This window comes from Taudactylus pleione, unplaced genomic scaffold (genome assembly GCF_031769625.1).
Source record: "Taudactylus pleione unplaced genomic scaffold, aTauple2 ptg000134l, whole genome shotgun sequence".
NCBI lineage: Eukaryota > Metazoa > Chordata > Amphibia > Anura > Myobatrachidae > Taudactylus > Taudactylus pleione.
The window spans coordinates 6332501-6338450 of NW_028284536.1; the positions used below are offsets into that span (position 1 = coordinate 6332501).

The window sequence follows — 5950 nt, forward strand, 5'->3', positions numbered from 1 at the left end:
AAATTGGGATTGCTATTTTGACTTTTTTGGTCTTTGCTTATAGTAGAAAATCCATTATCATCTTAACTCATTTAAATTGTATTTTGACAGAAGTGCTGTAGCCAAAAATCCACATAATGACTTTACTTTACCCTATTACTTCTATGGTTATTGAGAAAATAAAAAACATTGACTCCAGAAGAGCAAATCAGGTGTTCTAACAAGTAATTTATCAAAATCATCTTTCCAGCTTACACTTTGGTGATGCAATAAGACAATGATTTTGTAAGAAAAATCTTCACACTTCAAAAAGTTTTTCTTAATTCCTTACCTTTGCACTGATAAGATAACACCTGGTTTTAACATAACACAGGCTTCCACTTAAAAATGCTGCTAGGTTGCATTCTGCTGATTAGATATAACCTGGAACAACATTAACCTTCAGGTATTTTCTAAATGTTGAATAAATTGGCTTAAATCAAATTAAACTCACTTTAGAGATAATTGTTTCAGAGAAAGTCTTGAACCCTAACATAAAATAGGTAGTTTGACATGTTGACTTCTCTACCTAAAATTCCCCAAAATTTGACTAATAGAAGATTCTCGTCCCTGGGTGGGATTGAACCACCAATATTCCAATTAAAAGCCAAACGTGCTAACCAATTGCGCCACAGAGACCCTATATGAGACATAAACAAACAACAGCTAAGAAACATTGATCTGGAAAGTTTCCTTGCCAAAGTTTATAAAGTCTCTAATCTGGACAGTTATTTTAGGATTTTTCGTTAATTAAAAGGAACACATTGCCATGTTCTTGTGATGAATCAACCCTTCCTGAGTTCTAAGGACTTCCATGAGCAGCAGAGTGGCGCAGCGGTAGCGTGCTGGGCCCATAACCCAGAGGTCGATGGATCGAAACCATCCTCTGCTATGTGCTATTTTCATTTATCAAATCTAAAATTGGGATTGCTATTTTGACTTTTTTGGTCTTTGCTTATAGTAGAAAATCCATTTTCATCTTAACTCATTTTAATCGTATTTTGACAGAAGTGCTGTAGCAAAAAATCCACATAATGTCTTTAATTTACCCTATTACTTCTATGGTTATTGAGAAAAACAAACTACATTGACTCCAGAAGAGCAAATCAGGTGATCTAACAAGTAATTTATCAAAATCATCTTTCCAGCTTACGCTTTGGTGATGCAATAAGACAATGATTTTGTAAGAAAAATCTTCACACTTCAAAAAGTTTTTCTTAATTCCTTACCTTTGTACTGATAAGATAACACCTGGTTATAACATAACACAGGCTTCCACTTAAAAATGCTGCTAGGTTGCATTCTGCTGATTAGATATAACCAGGAACAACATTTACCTTCAGGTATTTTCTAAATGTTGAATAAATTGGCTTAAATCAAATTAAACTCACTTTAGAGATAATTGTTTCAGAGAAAGTCTTGAACCCTAACATAAAATAGGTAGTTTGACATGTTGACTTCTCTACCTAAAATTCCCCAAAATTTGACTAATAGAAGATTCTCGTCCCTGGGGGGGATTGAACCACCAACCTTCCGGTTAACAGCCAAACACGCTAACCAATTGCGCCACAGAGACCCTATGTGAGACATAAACAAACAACTGCTAAGAAAGATTGATCTGGAAAGTTTCCTTGCCAAAGTTTATAAAGTCTCTAATCTGGACAGTTATTTTAGGATTTTTTGTTAATTAAAAGGAACACATTGCCATGTTCTTGTGATGAATCAACCCTTCTTGAGTTCTAAGCACTTCCATGAGCAGCAGAGTGGTGCAGCAGAAGCGTGCTGGGCCCATAACCCAGAGGTTGATGGATCGAAAGCATCCTCTGCTATGTGCTATTTTGATTTATCAAATCTAAAATTGGGATTGCTATTTTGACATTTTTGGTCTTTGCTTATAGTAGAAAATCCATTATCATCTTAACTCATTTTAATCATATTTTGACAGAAGTGCTGTAGCAAAAAATCCACTTAATGTCTTTACTTTACCCTCTTACTTCTTTGGTTATTGAGAAAAACAAACTAAATTGACTCCAGAAGAGCAAATAAGGTGTTCTAACAAGTAATTTATCAAAATCATCTTTCCAGCTTACACTTTGGTGATGCAATAAGACAATGATTTTGTAAGAAAAATCTTCACACTTCAAAAAGTTTTTCTTAATTCCTTACCTTTGTACTGATAAGATAACACCTGGTTTTAACATAACACAGGCTTTCACTTAAAAATGCTGCTAGGTTGCATTCTGCTGATTAGATATCACCAGGAACAACATTAACCTTCAGGTATTTTCTAAATGTTGAATAAATTGGCTTAAATCAAATTAAACTCACTTTAGAGATAATATTTTCAGAGAAAGTTTTGAACCCTACCATAAAATAGGTAGTTTGACATGTTGACTTCTCTACCTAAAATTCCCCAAAATTTGACTAATAGAAGATTCTCGTCCCTGGGTGGGATTGAACCACCAATATTCCAATTAATAGCCGAACGTGCTAACCAATTGCGCCACAGAGACCCTATATGAGATATAAACAAACAACAGCTAAGAAACATTGATCTGGAAAGTTTCCTTGCCAAAGTTTATAAAGTCTCTAATCTGGACAGTTATTTTAGGATTTTTCGTTAATTATAAGGAACACATTGCCATGTTCTTGTGATGAATCAACCCTTCTTGAGTTCTAAGCACTTCCATGAGCAGCAGAGTGGCGCAGTGGAAGCGTGCTGGGCCCATAAGCCAGAGGTTGATGGATCGAAACCATCCTCTGCTATGTGCTATTTTCATTTATCAAATCTAATATTGGGATTGTTATTTTGACTTATTTGGTCTTTGCTTATAGTAGAAAATCCATTATCATCTTAACTCATTTTAATCATATTTTGACAGAAGTGCTGTAGCAAAAAATCCACTTAATGTCTTTACTTTACCCTATTACTTCTATGGTTATTGAGAAAAACAAACTACATTGACTCCAGAAGAGCAAATCAGGTGTTCTAACAAGTAATTTATCAAAATCATCTTTCCAGCTTACACTTTGGTGATGCAATATGACAATGATTTTGTAAGAAAAATCTTCAAACTTCAAAAAGTTTTTCTTAATTCCTTACCTTTGTACTGATAAGATAACACCTGGTTTTAACATAACACAGGCTTTCACTTAAAAATGCTGCTAGGTTGCATTCTGCTGATTAGATATCACCAGGAACAACATTAACCTTCAGGTATTTTCTAATTGTTGAATAAATTGGCTTAAATCAAATTAAACTCACTTTAGAGTTAATTGTTTCAGATAAAGTCTTGAACCCAACCATAAAATAGGTAGTTTGACATGTTGACTTCTCTACCTAAAATTCCCCAAAATTTGACTAATAGAAGATTCTCGTCCCTGGGTGGGATTGAACCACCAACCTTCCAGTTAACAGCCGAACGCGCTAACCAATTGCGCCACAGAGACCCTATGTGATACATAAACAAACAACACCTAAGAAAGATTGATCTGGAAAGTTTCCTTGCCAAAGTTTATAAAGTCTCTAATCTGGACAGTTATTTTAGGATTTTTCGTTAATTAAAAGGAACACATTGCCATGTTCTTGAGAAGAATCAACCCGTCTTGAGTTCTAAGCACTTCCATAAGCAGCAGAGTGGCGCAGCGGTAGCGTGCTGGGCCCATAAGCCAGAGGTCGATGGATCGAAACCGTCCTGTGCTATTTTCATTTATCAAATCTAAATTTGGGATTGCTATTTTGACTTTTTTGGTCTTTGCTTATAGAAGAAAATCCATTATCATCTTAACTCATTTTAATCATATTTTGACAGAAGTGCTGTAGCAAAAAATCCACTTAATGTCTTTACTTTACCCTATTTCTTCTATGGTTATTGAGAAAAACAAACTACATTGACTCCAGAAGAGCAAATAAGGTGTTCTAAAAAGTAATTTATCAAAATCATCTTTCCAGCTTACACTTTGGTGATGCAATAAGACAATGATTTTGTAAGAAAAATCTTCAAACTTCAAAAAGTTTTTCTTAATTCCTTACCTTTGTACTGATAAGATAACACCTGGTTTTAACATAACACAGGCTTTCACTTAAAAATGCTGCTAGGTTGCATTCTGCTGATAAGATATCACCAGGAACAACATTAACCTTCAGGTATTTTCTAAATGTTGAATAAATTGGCTTAAATCAAATTAAACTCACTTTAGAGATAATTGTTTCAGAGAAAGTCTTGAACCCTACCATAAAATAGGTAGTTTGACATGTTGACTTCTCTACCTAAAAATCCCCAAAATTTGACTAATAGAAGATTCTCGTCCCTGGATGGTATTGATCCACCAATATTCCAATTAATAGCCGAACGTGCTAACCAATTGTGCCACAGAGACCCTATATGAGACATAAACAAACAACAGCTAAGAAACATTGATCTGGAAAGTTTCCTTGCCAAAGTTTATAGAGTCTCTAATCTGGACAGTTATTTTAGGATTTTTCGTTAATTAAAAGGAACACATTCCCATGTTCTTGTCATGAATCAACCCTTCTTGAGTTCTAAGCACTTCCATGAGCAGCAGAGTGGCGCAGCTGAAACGTGCTGGGCCCATAACCCAGAGGTCGATGGATCGAAACCATCCTCTGCTATGTGCTATTTTCATTTATCAAATCTAAAATTGGGATTGCTATTTTGACTTTTTTGGTCTTTGCTTATAGTAGAAAATCCATTTTCATCTTAACTCATTTTAATCGTATTTTGACAGAAGTGCTGTAGCAAAAAATCCACATAATGTCTTTAATTTACCCTATTACTTCTATGTTTATTGAGAAAAACAAACTACATTGACTCCAGAAGAGCAAATCAGGTGATCTAACAAGTAATTTATCAAAATCATCTTTCCAGCTTACACTTTGGTGATGCAATAAGACAATGATTTTGTAAGAAAAATCTTCACACTTCAAAAAGTTTTTCTTAATTCTTTACCTTTGTACTGATAAGATAACACCTGGTTTTAACATAACACAGGCTTCCACTTAAATATGCTGCTAGGTTGCATTCTGCTGATTAGATATCACCAGGAACAACATTAACCTTCAGGTATTTTCTAAATGTTGAATAAATTGGCTTAAATCAAATTAAACTCACTTTAGAGATAATTGTTTCAGAGAAAGTCTTGAACCCTACCAAAAAATAGGTAGTTTGACATGTTGACTTCTCTACCTAAAAATCCCCAAATTTGACTAATAGAAGATTCTCATCCCTGGATGGTATTGATCCACCAATATTCCAATTAACAGCCGAACATGCTAACCAATTGTGCCACAGAGACCCTATATGAGACATAAACAAACAACAGATAAGAAACATTGATCTGGAAAGTTTCCTTACCAAAGTTTATAAAGTCTCTAATCTGGACAGTTATTTTAGGATTTTTTGTTAATTAAAAGGAACACATTGCCATGTTCTTGTGATGAATCAACCCTTCTTGAGTTCTAAGCACTTTCATGAGCAGCAGAGTGGCGCAGCGGAAGCGTGCTGGGCCCATAACCCAGCGGTCGTTGGATCGAAACCATCCTCTGCTATGTGCTATTTTCATTTATCAAATCTAAAATTGGGATTGCTATTTTGACTTTTTTGGTCTTTGCTTATAGTAGAAAATCCATTATCATCTTAACTCATTTAAATCGTATTTTCACAGAATTGCTGTAGCAAAAAATCCACATAATGTCTTTACTTTACCCTATTACTTCTATGGTTATTGAGAAAAACAAACTACATTGACTCCAGAAGAGAAAATCAGGTGTTCTATCAAGTAATTTATCAAAATCATCTTTCCAGCTTACACTTTGGTGATGCAATAAGACAATGATTTTGTAAGAAAAATCTTCACGCTTCAAAAAGTTTTTCTTAATTCCTTACCTTTGTACTGATAAGATAACACCTGG

At 34.6% G+C, this 5950-nt stretch overlaps 1 non-coding gene across 1 annotated transcript; it reads right to left on the reverse strand.

Annotated features, from left to right (window-relative positions):
- Window positions 1-3394: 3394 nt before the first annotated feature.
- Window positions 3395-3468, reverse strand: TRNAN-GUU (transfer RNA asparagine (anticodon GUU)). The gene has a single exon. It is a non-coding gene; the product is annotated as a tRNA-Asn (tRNA).
- Window positions 3469-5950: the final 2482 nt, after the last annotated feature.